The sequence below is a fragment of the Falco rusticolus genome, chromosome 8 (assembly GCF_015220075.1).
Source record: "Falco rusticolus isolate bFalRus1 chromosome 8, bFalRus1.pri, whole genome shotgun sequence".
In the NCBI taxonomy this organism is placed as follows: Eukaryota; Metazoa; Chordata; class Aves; order Falconiformes; family Falconidae; genus Falco; species Falco rusticolus.
In genome coordinates this window covers 2,199,140-2,213,157 of record NC_051194.1, presented here as the reverse complement: position 1 = coordinate 2,213,157, position 14,018 = coordinate 2,199,140, and the positions used below count along the sequence as shown (strand labels likewise).

The window sequence follows — 14,018 nt, the reverse complement described above, 5'->3', positions numbered from 1 at the left end:
CCAGGATGGAATTTTTTCTCCACAAGTTAGACAGAATTCTTTATTAAATAAGCTTTCTAAAAAATCTTAATCAAGAAGATAAAAACATGGACCTGACCTACAAAAGTTTCTTGCACATCTGCCAACGTTATCAGTTTCTCATCCACCCCAAATTTCATATCCAGTCACAGGGGATTCAAGCCAGCTCCCACATGAGCCAAAGGGATAACTTTTTTCAGGTCAGAAGAAACAAGAAGCTATTACTCATCCAGTCACTTTAGGGCTCCCACTTTTGATCAAACTGATAGGATGCAGTCTCCTTTGTATGCCACAGAACAAGAGCATGACCCTAACAGAGCCCTCCTTCAGACAGCAGGCAGCACACCTACCCACATAAGCCAAAGTTAGAGACCCTAAAAACATGAACTTTTCTCTCCATCTTCACCCCACAAAAAAAGACTCAGCAAGTACCATTCACAGTTGGTACCACTGTGTACAAGGGAAGTTGATTTGCATTCTGCCGCCTTTTAAAATAACGTAATAGTAGCAGCATACAGGATAGGTAACCGAAGATGCAAGTTGTGCTGTCTCATGGCTGATTGTTCACTCCCGTCAGTTCCAATTCCCAGATAAGGGTGTCCTCAGAAGAAAAAAAACAAGTCAGAAGAAACCCTCCAATTGCCTGATAGCCTAACTAAAAATGGACTGACAAAAACAAGGCCTTCATCCAGGCTCCAGATTTGCACAGACTTCTCATGGAGGAGAATTAAACTAAGTGGAACATGACCAGCCTATGCAGTCTAAAGAAGAAAAGTCATACCCCTTATTGTTGCTTATTGTGGCAAATCTAGCCAGTGTGACTTGCTGTATTGTGAACTCTCATTTGGATCACATTAACTCCAGAAAAAACCCTGCAGTATTCCTTCCCTCCGCTACTGAGACATGACAGCACTCCCTTTGCTATGGGGCTTCTCCAGGGGAGGTACGGAGCTGGGGTGTGATTTAGCTGCTCCAAACTGCTACCAGCAAAGTCACCTTCCTTTCCAAAGACTGGGGGGAGCTTCAGAGGGTTAATTTCAGCCCCTGTGAATGCATTTCTTCCCAAGTCTGTATTCAAGCCTCCAACCCACAGAACTCAGGTGACATTACCTCACAGCCACTCCAAGATAGTAATACAGTTGGATAACAATTAAAACTTGTATAATTGATAGATCAGAAGTGAAAAAAGAACACTAAGTGTGCAACACTTCATTAAGCCTTATGAAATTACAGTCAAAAACCTGCGTACCATTGCTGGTCTGCAAACTGCCAGCTCACCACATCAAAATGTTACTAATACTGAGCACAGTTCACAGCAGGAATCACTGCTCTGTCAGTATCTTAGGTCATCAGACATCCTCTGTGATGTTTCCTTCATGACAAATTTTAATTACTCCTAACAGATCTAGTTTTCTATTTCTTCCAGGTTTTGAGTGGGGTTTCTGGGTGTTTGGGGTTTTTTTCTTTTTTTTTCCCCAGAGCATACAGCAACGGTTTCCTCCAAGCAACTGAGGTACACTACCACTCCCTAGTTAGATTCCATTCTTACAGACCCACACTTTGCTACAGGGGAAGAAGGTTTGCTATGCAAAGTAGTATAACTAGATACTGTCAAAAGCTAACATACCATTTTTGTGAACCACCAGGATGCAACAGCCTACAAGCTGATGACACAAGTAAGGGTTACAGCCCATTTCCTCTTCTGGTCTCGCCTATGCTATTAAAAACACCTGGAAAATCACTGCTAAAATGCTGTTTCCACATGTATCTAAATTTAAAGTATCATGGCAAGATCTAACAAGCAAATCACTACTTCAAAGTCACATCAGGCCACAGATTGGTTCTTGGTGCACATACAGCGGAGGCCCACATGCCAGGCTCTGAAGAATGGCCCATCCTCAAACAGCAATTTGAGGTTGAACTCTCAGATGAGACAACTCCATTTGAGACTTCTCTAAATGCCACAGCTTTCTACCCCATCTTACTGCTTGCAGACACAGCATGAAGTAGTAACAGTGCAACTGGCTTCATTCCCTTTCCCCTCCACAAACAATGGAGTTTCAAAAGCAGGCAACAATCTATCACTATTGATGGCTGTAGATAAGGCTAATTATATTTAAGTGGAAAATAATACAAGAAAACCTGCAAGATTGCTTACATACTTTTTTAGAGCCAAAAGATGGGCTTAATTGTAAACAGATCTTCAGGATGTTGCCAAGGACAAGCTTCTCTAAGAAAAGCAGTCATAAAAAACCATCCAGGTTGTAGCAGTTTTTCAATTCTTGCAGATTAGCCTGATACATTAGTCAGGAGATGCCTGGCACATTGTGGCAGCTATAAAACTATTTTAAAAAAAATATTAAATACTAAGGAAACATTAATTTTATCCTAAGAAAGCAACCACTAGCTGAAGACTTCAAAACAAGTAATTCAGAGCCAAAATTCATTATCCACATCAATTCAGATGATCCAGCATTCAGCTACTCCTCTGACCCACAGAATTTTGGATATAAACGCCTGTCAGTGCCCCACTCAGACTGCCCCATCATATCTCAAACCTCATGTCAGGATTCACACCACCACCGGTGCAGCATGCAGCTAGTTACCTTGCTACAAATAGCTAGCTCTCTGCCACGCCCAGGGAGACATGAGAGGCAGTGCTCCCTTTCAATATTAGGTGCCTCCTCAGAAGCGAGTTCTCTTTCCTCCATCATCAAATAACTGCTTCCCAGCTCCTTCTCCAGTACATGTTGCACTTACTGCTCAAACATGCTTATGCCAACATCACTACCTTGCTTCCCAAAGGGTTTAATGTGCATCTGAAAACAACTGTAATTGGCTAACAAACAATACGGCACAATTACCTTGTACTTTTCAAGGCAAGCCAAAAGGAAGAAAAGTTGTCCACCTGCACACATTAACAAGGATACAGCACATCCATGCAAAACTGTATGAATTTCTTCTAATATGGGACAACTTGTGCCATCCTTCATTATAACAATCTTAGAAATTAATCTTCTTGATTAGCTCCCAACAGTTAGGTTTTTTTGAAAGCCATAACAAAGAATGTTTCTTCTGCACTCCAGCAGGCAAGAAAATTCACACTAGTCTACAGCACAGCAAATCTGCCTGCATCTTACTCTGCAGTATCTGCAAGCTCACCCCACATGAAACAGCCTAGATCAAATCCCACAGTCAGTGAAGATGGCAAAACTGCATGCTCTTTTTCCACTAGAGCTTACTTTTTCAACATTAAAATTTAGACTGCATTTTACTTTGCAAATCCCGTAATTTTAATATTACCATGATACTTAACCTTCCACAGGCTCATAGTATTAGGGAAAATATCCTCCTGTTCAGAAATAAGGGGGTTTTTTTGTAGGAAAAGGTCTACTGTCAGCAAACTGTTTCTTTCAATGAATATCAGCAATTTAATTACAATCAGACATTATCGCGGAGGTGCAGGGGTTGACTATTCTGAGATCACCCCAGAACCTGCCCCCTACAATACACTGCATTCTCATTTCTCAGACATATTGAAAACCATACAGAAAAATCAGAACTATTCATAGGAAAAACATCTATGTTTACAGCTTGCTTCTTTGGAAGTTTGCCAATATGCACAGCATGGAAATTATAAACAGACTGGATTCCTGACTTCAACCTAGAGCAAAAAACTTCTTACACTAAATGGTAAATTGTGCTCCCTCTGCTGTTACTGTCTTTGAAATACATAATCATACTCTGGGCTCATACTTCCTTGCACTGCTTCCCAGAGCATGATTAGCTACACTAAAAAAACAGAAACTCAAGAAATTATGGCATAAGCAAGAAGCAAAATTCTTGTCTCTTAGTGTCACAGCAATGCCAGTTTACAGCTGTGGAATAATGTTCTGCCTGTAAAATATGAGTGGCAGATATTGGTTGCTATATATGTTTTCAACGTACCTGTGGGATTATTTCCTAGGTCCTTAATGCCAGCAAGCTGAAGTATTACCCTGGTAAAGATGGCTGTGGTGGCCTCTCTGCTCAGCTTCACCCGCACAGAGCACCTATAAAATTAAGGGGCCAGAGGTTTTGTTGCAAGAATGTCTCCTAGGGAAGCCTACTTTCTGTACTGCTACAGAACACGGGTGATGCCGGGCTAGGAAAACCAAACACCACAGAGTTAGCTCCAAACATTGTCTTTATTTACACACCGTCTTTCCTTCTTGCTTTCAGGTTACAAGGGCATTTTTTGCTGCTTGAAATAAACTTATTCCTGTCTGGTCAAAAGCATGTTTTGCTCTACTGTGCCCCAGCTGAGCTGTGGTAGCTAACTTTGATACCAGGCTGCTCTCTTGCACAGCCCTTTTCCACCAAGGCTGCACTGCACCCGCCGCGGCGGCCGCCTGCGCCCCCGGGCCATCACCCCAGCTCAGCTGCGCCCGCTGCCACACACATGGACAAGCATGTTTGGGAAAACAAATCTCAGGTTAAAACAGAATGAGACAGGAGCAGAACAAGCAGATTTTGAACACCTTTGTGAAGCACAAGGCACCCTACACTCTGCCCTGCGAGCGTGCAGCTGGCAGCGCACACAGCCAGCAACGCGGCGGGCACCAGGACCTTCCCAAGCGGCGGCATCAGTCACCCCAAACCCCAAAGGGCAAGGAAAAGGGGAACCAGCCCTGCCACGTTTTGGTAACGATAACACTTCGAACATGTTGAGAGAAACCCGGTAATTTTTTTTTATGTTATTTTCGGCTTTTTCCCCCAGGCAAGGGGCACGGGCAGCGCCCGCCGGGGGGCCGGGCGAGCACAGAACCGCGGCACCTGAAAGCCGGGCCCTCCTTCCCAGTCAGCCCCGAGCCCGCTGCCCCCACGGGGCCCGACCCCCAGCCCGGCCCCGGCTTCCCCCGCTCTCCTCAGGAGGGGCCTCCCGCCAGCCCGGGGGAGGGGGGGAGCCCCGAGCGGGCTGCGGCAGCGGCTCACCCGCGGGGGGCTACAGCCCCTCAGCGCTGCAGGGGGCGGGCGCTGCTTCACCTGCGGCCGCGCCACCGCCAGCCCAGACACCCCGGGGCACCGCCATCCCGCCCACGCCCCGCCGAGCGCAGCGCAGCTCACCCGCCAGCCCGCAGCCCTGCTCGCCGCGCTTCTAGAACCGCCCCGGCCCTTCCAGCCGCGCCGCGCCCGGCCCCGCTCCTACTGAGCCGCCGCCACGTTTGAAGCCCCGCCCCCAACCCCGCCCCCCCTACCGTAATGCCGCCAGTAGCGCCGCACACGCCTCGCCGCCCCCCGCGGCGCCCAGCGGCGCCCTCCGTCACCTCAGGCCCCTGGGGCGCGGCCGTGGGGCCAGGCCCGGCCTGGAGGCGGGGTGTTCCCGGGTTAAAAGCGGATGTCACTGAGAAATTAAGCACCTGTAAAGCCTGCTTGCTTTCTAAAAACCCGCCTGCCTGGCTCTGAAAGCCTCTTCTGTGGGGTCGCGGTTGGAACCGGCTGCACTGCCCCTTGGGCAGCTGCTGGTCTCCTCAGGAGAAGGAAAATGGAGTTTACAAGGGACATGAGAAGATGATGTCCGTGCTGGAACGTGACTGGGGTGTACGTGTGGGGGAAGGGGCAGCCCTGGAGCCCCGCGGTGGCTCGTGGGCCGCAGCCCTGGGCAGAGCTGGAACCAAGCCAGAGACATTGTGCCAGCTCCAGAACGTCTCAGGTACTGTTTTTCCCCTATACGAACAGATGTTCACACCAATTAAGAGCAACCATCACTCAACATCATAACCATTACCTTGGCCAAAAATAACTTCTTTTCAATATTGAGAGTCAGAAACCAAATCAGACCATACAAGACACCAAGAACAAGCTACCTCTGGCTTTCCAAATCCACCCCCCACCATCACAAGTCTGTTCGCTGACTGGATATCTAGCAAAATTTGACTGAAAAAGCCAGGTTTGGGGAGATGACTCACAGTATCAGAATCCATAAAGAAAGTGGAAAACGGAAAAAAATATCTAACATAAGGTTGTAATTTCACTGAAGCTTTTAGAAAAAAAAAAACAAAACACACAACCAAAATTGCTGATATCATAAACCATAATAAAAGGGTCTGGCTGTGCTGTCACCAGAACATCCTAACAGAGCTCCGAATGTTACACATACATATGCTTTTTATCTTAACATTTATTTGGGTGAAATTAATTTCCATCATATATTTAGAAGAGATTCATTACTGTCAATGAAAGAAGCAATCTGTAAGTCTGTGATGGCACTGCAGGTATTAGTACATTTTAGAGACTGTAAAAACAGCATGTCTGCAGGGACAGTGATGTGGTGCAGAGCTGGGTTTCTTAGTTCTGATGCTTCTTTTTTAACCTATTTTTAGTTTAGACTTTTTGCTTTTATGGAGAAATAGATGGTTTTTTCCTCTGTTTTAGTGGAAGGGACTAAAAAATGTGTGTGTAAATGCATATTGTGTTTGCGTGGCTAGGTTTTGGTCATGGGGGGGATACAGGGGTGGCTTCCGTGAGGGGCTGCCAGAAGCTGCCCCCATGTCCCATGGAGCTGGTGCCAGCTGGCTCCCAGATGGACCTGCTGCTCGTTATGGCCGAGCCTCTCAGCCAGGGGAATTGGAAGTGAAATTGTGCCTGGGAAGAAGGTAGGGGTGGGGGGAAGGTGTTTTTAAGATTTGGGTTTACTTCTCACTATCCTACTCTGATTTGATTGGTAATAAATTGATTTTCCCCAAGTTAAGTTTGTTTTGCCCATGACAGTAACCAGTGAGTGATCTCTCCCTGTCCTCATCTCACCCCATGAGCCTCTTGTTATCTTGTCTTTCCCCTGTTGAGCTGAGGAGGGGAGCAACAGAGCAGCTTTGGTGGGCACCAGCCTGAAGCCAAGGTCAACCCACCAAAAGAAGGAACACAGGGACATATGAATCTGCTGTCTTTGCTCATGTGAATAACAAGCTGTGCAGTCCTTTTGACTGTATGTATAGACCATATGATATAGTCTTAGCACAAAGAGCATTGTAGTATTTCTAAATACTACATTAAGTGTTAGCCATATAAAGTTCCATTTTGCTTTAGCTCTCTTGGCTTTGAAATTCTTTTATGTGAAAGTGCTGGGCTTGCAGAGTGGCCCTAGCTGACACCAGGAGCATGTCTCAAGTTAAAAACAGCTCCTTTGCTTCTGCCTCTGGAATGAGGTTGAGAGATTTCTGATAGAACAGAAGAAGGAAGAGATACTAAGCCACAGTACAGGGAGATGAGGGGGAAATGGCTGGAGGTAGTTTTTCAACATCTGATTCTACCAATCCAAGTTGATGTTCCTTCAGCAACAACCCCAGCTGGCACCTCGAGAGCTATGACATGGGAATATGGTTTAAAACCAGGAGAATCAAGCATTCTGTGAGAGTTTCAAGCACTTAACCTCCTTAAAAGTGGAGTCAAAATCCTTTTGCAGAGAGCTTGGCTGCCAAATGCACACACAAGTATTTTTGGATGCTCTCTTGTCTCTCACATTACAAGGTGTTTGTCTGAGACCTCAGCAGAGGAAATATTAAAACTATCTAAGAGGACTTACATAGTGTGGTATAGTATTTCCCAGAAAACAAAGCACTGAGTCAGAACGGAGGAGGCAGGCATATGTCTGGATACAGAACTCTCTGACATCAGTGTAGCTCAGGTTTCTCCCTGAAACTGTAGTTAAAAAGTACATGTCTAAAAAGACTTTGTACATTAATAAATTCTAAATTTAGCTGTATGTCTGTTGCTCTTCCTTTGTTTCTTGTGAATGAAAAATAATCACACCAGATCCTAGAAGAGCAAGAATGGAAGCCAGAAAACAAGGCATGCCAGCATCAGATCTGTGCTGTTTAAAGATTCAGCCAAAAATCTGACCAGTGTCTTTACACCTACCACAGCTAAAAAATCATGCTATGCTATGGAAGTGGCATCTGCTGAAGTATCATGTCATTATTAGTCTTCCTTTAGTGTGTGCACAGATGGATCTTACAAGCTGAGGGCAGGCTCCATTGCCAGGGAGAAGCAGGGGCTTCTGTTACTCAGTCACTGTCTGGTATCCAGCTGACAGCAACATTGTGGATCATTTGCTGGTAGCAAAATTCATAGCATCTGTCAGGAAGATATCCTGGATCAAAAACCCTGAGTATGAGAGAAACATGGTCCATCACCAGGAAAAAGTGTGACTAAAATGCAAGACTGGCCAAACCCAGGAGAAAGGCTAAGAAGCCAGATGTACACACCTGACAATGAACAGACTTGGATACAATTTCCTCCTTGAATGATACACTACGCACAGCAGCAATGGAAAGCTACGCTGGGTCACTGCACATCCACAGTGCAGTGCCACAGCCCACACAGCCCACTGCTCCTCATACTCATGCTGCTTCTCTGCTTGCCATCTGCTCTCTGGGTTGCAAGTGAATTCGCCCAGCAGCCAGCTCAGGCCAAGCTCAGGTGTCTCTACACAGGGCTGCCCCATGCAGTGTGCTTTTTCCTCTGACAGAACTCGAGACGTTAGTTGCAAACAAATTCCTGCTCTGAATGTTTCCTGAGCAGTCAGACCTGTGCCAGAGTCCTCCTGGAATGGGCAAAGGGCCCTTCATGCTTACACTGGTTTGGGAGCTTGGTCCTGTGAGGTCCTGAGCCACCGTAATGCTGGTGCACAGCCAAGCTGAGCAGACTGGGGAGGTTGCAGGCAGCAATCCGTGTTATACAACATTGCACCCCTTGAGGACACCAAAGTGCAACCGAGAGAAACGAAAGGATGGGATTTACATCTTGAATTCTGCTGCAGATAATCTAGATGAGAGTTAACATGAGTTAAACACACAGCTTTGAGATGGAAAAGGTCTGTCATACAGAGTGGTAGCTCCAGCTGTCTCTGTGCCAGGTTTGGGAAATGAAAGCTGGATTCACGTCAGGAAGACAAGCCCGGGGAGGAATCCGACAGCTCGTGTTCTTCTTTAATGTAATTATGGTACAGTTGAGGCTGGTCTGGCAGCGCTCTGAACCGTGCCCAGCTGCACGTTCACAAGGTCATTTAAACTTCTGCAACCACAGAAATAGCCAGTAATTGCCTGACTAGCTTATTTAAAACTGAGTGCACCCATAGAGAATTAGAGGTGTCTTACTACAGAGAGGGAAATAGACATAGTCTCCCCTTCTTTTCTTATTTAAAATGACACTACCCATATTTTAATTAGATTTTCCAAATTGTGCAGGGATGCCCAAAAGAACCAGGGGATGTAGGGATGCAAATCGCAGCCTTTGCTAAACATTAGAGGGGCTTGCAGGGAGTGAGGCAGCTTTTATAAATGATGTTCTGATGTTCTGCTCCAAAATCCAAAGGCGGGCAGCTCTGCGAAAGCACTGCAGCCTTGATTGTTTACATGCATAGGAGGCACTCTCCAAGCTGAAATATTTTTAAAATCATGTCTATGTTTTATGCTTTTTAATCAAAGTCTGGCCCCCTCCTCAGCAAATGAGTAAGCTGTTTTGTAAACTTGGCTAGCAGGAATGATGAATCACCCTGGGTTCTCTCTTTGAACTGAGGGAGAAATACTGCAAGTTGTCAGAGCCCAGGGGAAGATGCTGAGAGCTGCAGCAGAGTTCAGCAGCAGCCCCAGCTCTGGCAGAAGGACACATTCCCATCTCCCCATGTCACCGCACCCTGGGGTGTAAGCGATGTGGAATGTACCTGGGCGGCTGGCAAGCCCGCAGCTGCTGAGAATTGCCTGTCTGACCTCAATGTTCACCACGTAGCAGTAATTTTCACTGGTAACTGGAAGAAACAAAAGCTTTGAAGTAACGCAGGCAGACCACCCCAGCCGAAGCTCAGTTAGCAACCTGCAAGGGGTTTAGCCTTGCAACACATTTAACATCAGGGTTTGTGGGAGGAGAAGCCTATTTTGATGCAGAATAGAGAAAGTCCCAGAGGGAGTGTGGAAGGGGGCTAGGGTCATCCTGCTCTGCGCTGTGCAGACCTTCCTCCCTGCATGTCCTGGATTTTAACACATATTTTGTACGAGACTGAGTGGTCAATGTAAAGCAGGCTCTATGAGTCATTCTTTCACAGGCTCCAGCATAAATCAAATCCAGAAATAGGAAAGGCCAGCCGGTCACATTATCCCTTTTAGGTTTGGTGAAAGATGTAGTTAAGAAATGTGGGTAAAAGACATTACAAAACCATGAAAAAAACCCACAAAAATCTCAACCTGTATTTTATTTAGGCTACTAACTAGTGGATGAACAGCCAGACCTTAAAAAAGCACATTGAACCAGGCTGAAGTCAGACCAGTATGAAATATTTCTCTCCAGAGGGGATAATTTGCAGTCACTGTGCTTGAGGTGGCTACCGTCTTCTGGGCATAACTCCTTCTATGTGTGTGGGTTTTCTACATGGAACTGAGATATATTTATCCAGAAGAGATTCCACAAATGAGGAAAGGGTCACCACATCTTTTAACTAAAGAGAGCAGCCCAGGCAAATGCTGCTAGCAGGTCCTGCAGTTTCACTGCTGACTAGCTCCAGCGCTATCAGCTCCATATCCTTACTCATTCTGTGTCAGCCTGTGCTGGCTTGTCACATCCCTTCTTCACACACAACATATTTTACCTTGGAAGGGAAACCCAGCTGATGAAAAATGGTCACACAGAAGACTCATTAGCTTTGTGCTGAGATTCTGAAAGTTCAGCTCTCAAATTAAAATCCTAGGGAGGTTGACAGCATCCTTCCTCAATTTGATTGATGATGGGTGTAAGTTCCACTCTTGACAGAGCAATGTTCACCCACGACCTCCAGGCTTACCGCAATGAGCAAGCAAAGGGAATGTATCTTTCTTCCATCTGCAGAACACTTAGGCCTTCAGCTTCTCATTGTTCTCACACACAACATCCCCATGGAATTTGTGTTTTGTATCACAGAATCATCATCACAGAATCACAGAATAGTCTGGGTTGAAGAAGACCTTAAAGACCATCCAGTCTGACCCCCCTGCCATGAGCAGGGACACCTGCCACTAGCCCAAGTTGCTCCAAGCCCCATCCAGCCTGGCCTTGAGCACTCCGAGGGATGGGGCATCCACATACTATTTGTGGCTTATGCACAGCCTTCCAGGCCAGAAGATCCGTCTTCTTCCCAGAGCTTTCTCCATTTCTGTCCCATCAGGTGCTTCTCCTGCAAAGGATCTTTTCTGAATTCCCATTTGAGTGTTGAAGCAGGGCAACCCTGCCAGCATGAGTTCTGATCCTTCCTCTGGGCAGCAACATCTGCACAGCAAAATGCAATGGTGGAATTGTTAATTTCTGGTGTCCCAGAAATCCTTTCTGGCACATCATTCAATTTTAAAAATATTTGGCTGACTTGAACAGTAGATCTTTTATTCCTTCCTAGGCAGGAGAAGTACAGTGTGTGCACTGTATACTCAGCATAAGTAAACAGTGGATGCCTGAGCATGGACATTCACATAGAGGTATTAAATAAGGCAGTGAACTCCTTTCACTTCAGTTGCTGGTAGGGGAAAGGACATCTTCTACATATGCCCAAGCTCCAATTCTGTATATAATTCATGCCATGCACTTGCTAAGGTTATCTCAGAGCAAATACTTTTCCTTGCTCTGCCTGTGCTAGGGCACGTGAGGCAGTTAACTTCTGGCGTGATCCAGGGGAAGTGTAGGAGTCAGAGACTTCTTCTGTAATGACTGGTTCTGCCGTAAATAGCCTGTGGTGGAAGCACCATTCAGGTCCTCATTTTCTAAGCACATTTGAATAAAGCAAAGAGCTTAAATCAGGATGGCGTATGTTCTTCCCTTACATTGCAAAATCCTCAACAAAAAAGAGAAAGAAGGAAGTAGACAGGCAAAGGATTGAAACTGCAACTGCATGAAATGTAATTCCGTATCTGTAGAATATATACATTTAACAATTTTGACATGTGAGCAGATTCAAGGGTTCTTTATAGGCATTTTCATAACTCCTGATATAATTGCGATGATATAACTCTCTGTTTTTATTTCCTAGTCTGCCCTTTGTTATATATATCTTCAGCTCTATTTAGCAATTACTGAGCTGAGACATCCCAGTTAATGAAGATTTAAAGCTCCATGGTTAATGCAGAAAAATAATGTTTGGTAAATGTGTATTAATACAACCAAGAGGCTAAGTAACAATATCTGCAGTAGACGTAAAAAACATCCCTTGGCTTTTTTACTTTCCATAGATCTTGGTGGAAATTTGAAAGAAAATGAAATTATGTTTTCTAATTTCTAATTCAAGAAACACATTAAAATACCATAAAATAAGTCTTCATTCACATTTCCGATCTGCTGAATCTGGTTTACATTGCATGTATGGATGACAGAGGAAACTTAGCACAAGGGAAATAATTTTGGCCCTACAGACATGTCTTCAGCTGGTACAAATTGTAAAACTCTAATAATTTCAGGAGAATGACTCCAATTAGCGAAGTTTCAGGGCCCAAGAGATGAAGCTATTTTTAATTAGCTGTGGATCAGACCCTGGTATTATGGCCTCACATGCTGTCCTTGTAACAGCTCTGAGGGGACAAAAATTAAATTAATCACCCTGGACAAAACTAGTATTTGTGTTAGGTTTTCTTTAAGGATGCAACTTGTGGCACAACTTCACAGCTGTGGTTTTACATTCAAGTGCAGGAACTGCTGGTTGGGCAGCCAGCAGTGCAGGACAGCCCAGGAACACAGCCACAGCTGCCCCGCTCCCGGCAGCACCTTGCATGCCTGGGTCTGCCCTTTCTACATCACTTTCAGGGATCATTTTGCTGTAGGAAATTAAAGGACACTCTTAGGCTATCAGAAAGTTCCCTTTAGAGCTGGGCAAAGTGACTTTCCATGCCTCGTTGTGGCAGTATTACTTGTTTATTTCACAGGAGCTGTCTGAAGGCAATGCTGTGGTTTCTAACAGGAGCTCAGCATAGCATTGACCCCATGCTGCCACCCAGGTCCCCACAGCAGCCCTGGGAAATATCCTAAAATCTCACTGCTTGCCAAGGGTTGCGGCTGTTTCCTCCCGTAAAGGAAGGTGTTACAGCTGTTCGCCCCCCAGGCCCTGGCTTCTGGCCAAGGCAGCCCACCAACCCTCTCCCACGAGGGCAAAACACCTCTTTTTTCATGGTACAGAATTAAGTAAGGTTCCTAATACTTTATCAGCTCCTCACTGGTTGTGGCTCACTGAGCTGCATCTTGGTGAAAGCTGGCACTAATCTGCACCACCAGAACCACAAACAGCTCAGCTTTACATTCTGCTGGAGACCCAGTTGCTTTCACCGTAGCCAGGGTTACCGAAAAACATAGTCATGCTGCTACAGGATGCTGGAGAACCACCCTACCTCCTGCTGGTTCCAGTCACCGTCGGCAGGCCACGTCCTCTCACTAATTCGCTACATTTACAGTTAGATTTGTCCCCATCCTGTTACCAGTACTGACCTCGGATGAGCCACCTGCACCGCAGCCAGCACTCGCCCTGGGCGAGCAGGATGCCTGAGCACACCGTGCCTGGAGAGGGCCTAGAGGATGCGCCGGCCGAGGCAGTTCTGAAACTGGCTGCTTCGGCTGTTGCTGTGCAGGGCTGTGCGGGGCTGTGTGGGGCGGTTCAGGGCTGTGCAGGGCTGTGCGGGGTAGTTCGGGGCTGTGCAGGGCTGTGCAGGGCTGTGCGGGGTGGTTCGGGGCTGTGCGGGGCGGTTCAGGGCTGTGCGGGGCTGTGCGGGGCTGTGCGGGGCGGTTCAGGGCTGTGCGAGGCTGTGCGGGGCGGTTCAGGGCTGTGCGGGGCTGTGCGGGGCTGTGCGGGGCTGTGCGGGGCTGTGCTGCCCCGCAAGTGCGCGGCCCGGAGCGCTGTGCGGCCCGGCTGCCGTTCCCGGAGCGGCCGGGAGGGAGCGCGCCGAGCTCGGGTCCTGCCCGCGCCGCAGCCCGGGGCCGCTCCGCAGGGGCCGCGGCGGGTCACGGGCAGCGTGGCGTGGCGCTCG

At 46.8% G+C, this 14,018-nt stretch overlaps 1 protein-coding gene across 7 annotated transcripts in view; it reads right to left on the bottom strand.

The window, feature by feature from the left end:
• P4HA2 (prolyl 4-hydroxylase subunit alpha 2) overlaps window positions 1-5,215 on the bottom strand; it is a 30,518-nt gene extending 25,303 nt beyond the window's left edge. For 6 of the 7 annotated variants that reach the window (XR_005105824.1, XR_005105823.1, XM_037398209.1 and 3 more), the window contains exons 1-2: window positions 5,125-5,215; window positions 3,967-4,070 (exon numbers count right to left, since the gene is read on the bottom strand). The gene's annotated coding sequence lies outside the window, so the exon portion shown is untranslated. The remainder of the gene's footprint in view (window positions 1-3,966; window positions 4,071-5,124) is intronic. The other variant, XM_037398206.1, reaches the window with a different exon arrangement.
• Window positions 5,216-14,018: the final 8,803 nt, after the last annotated feature.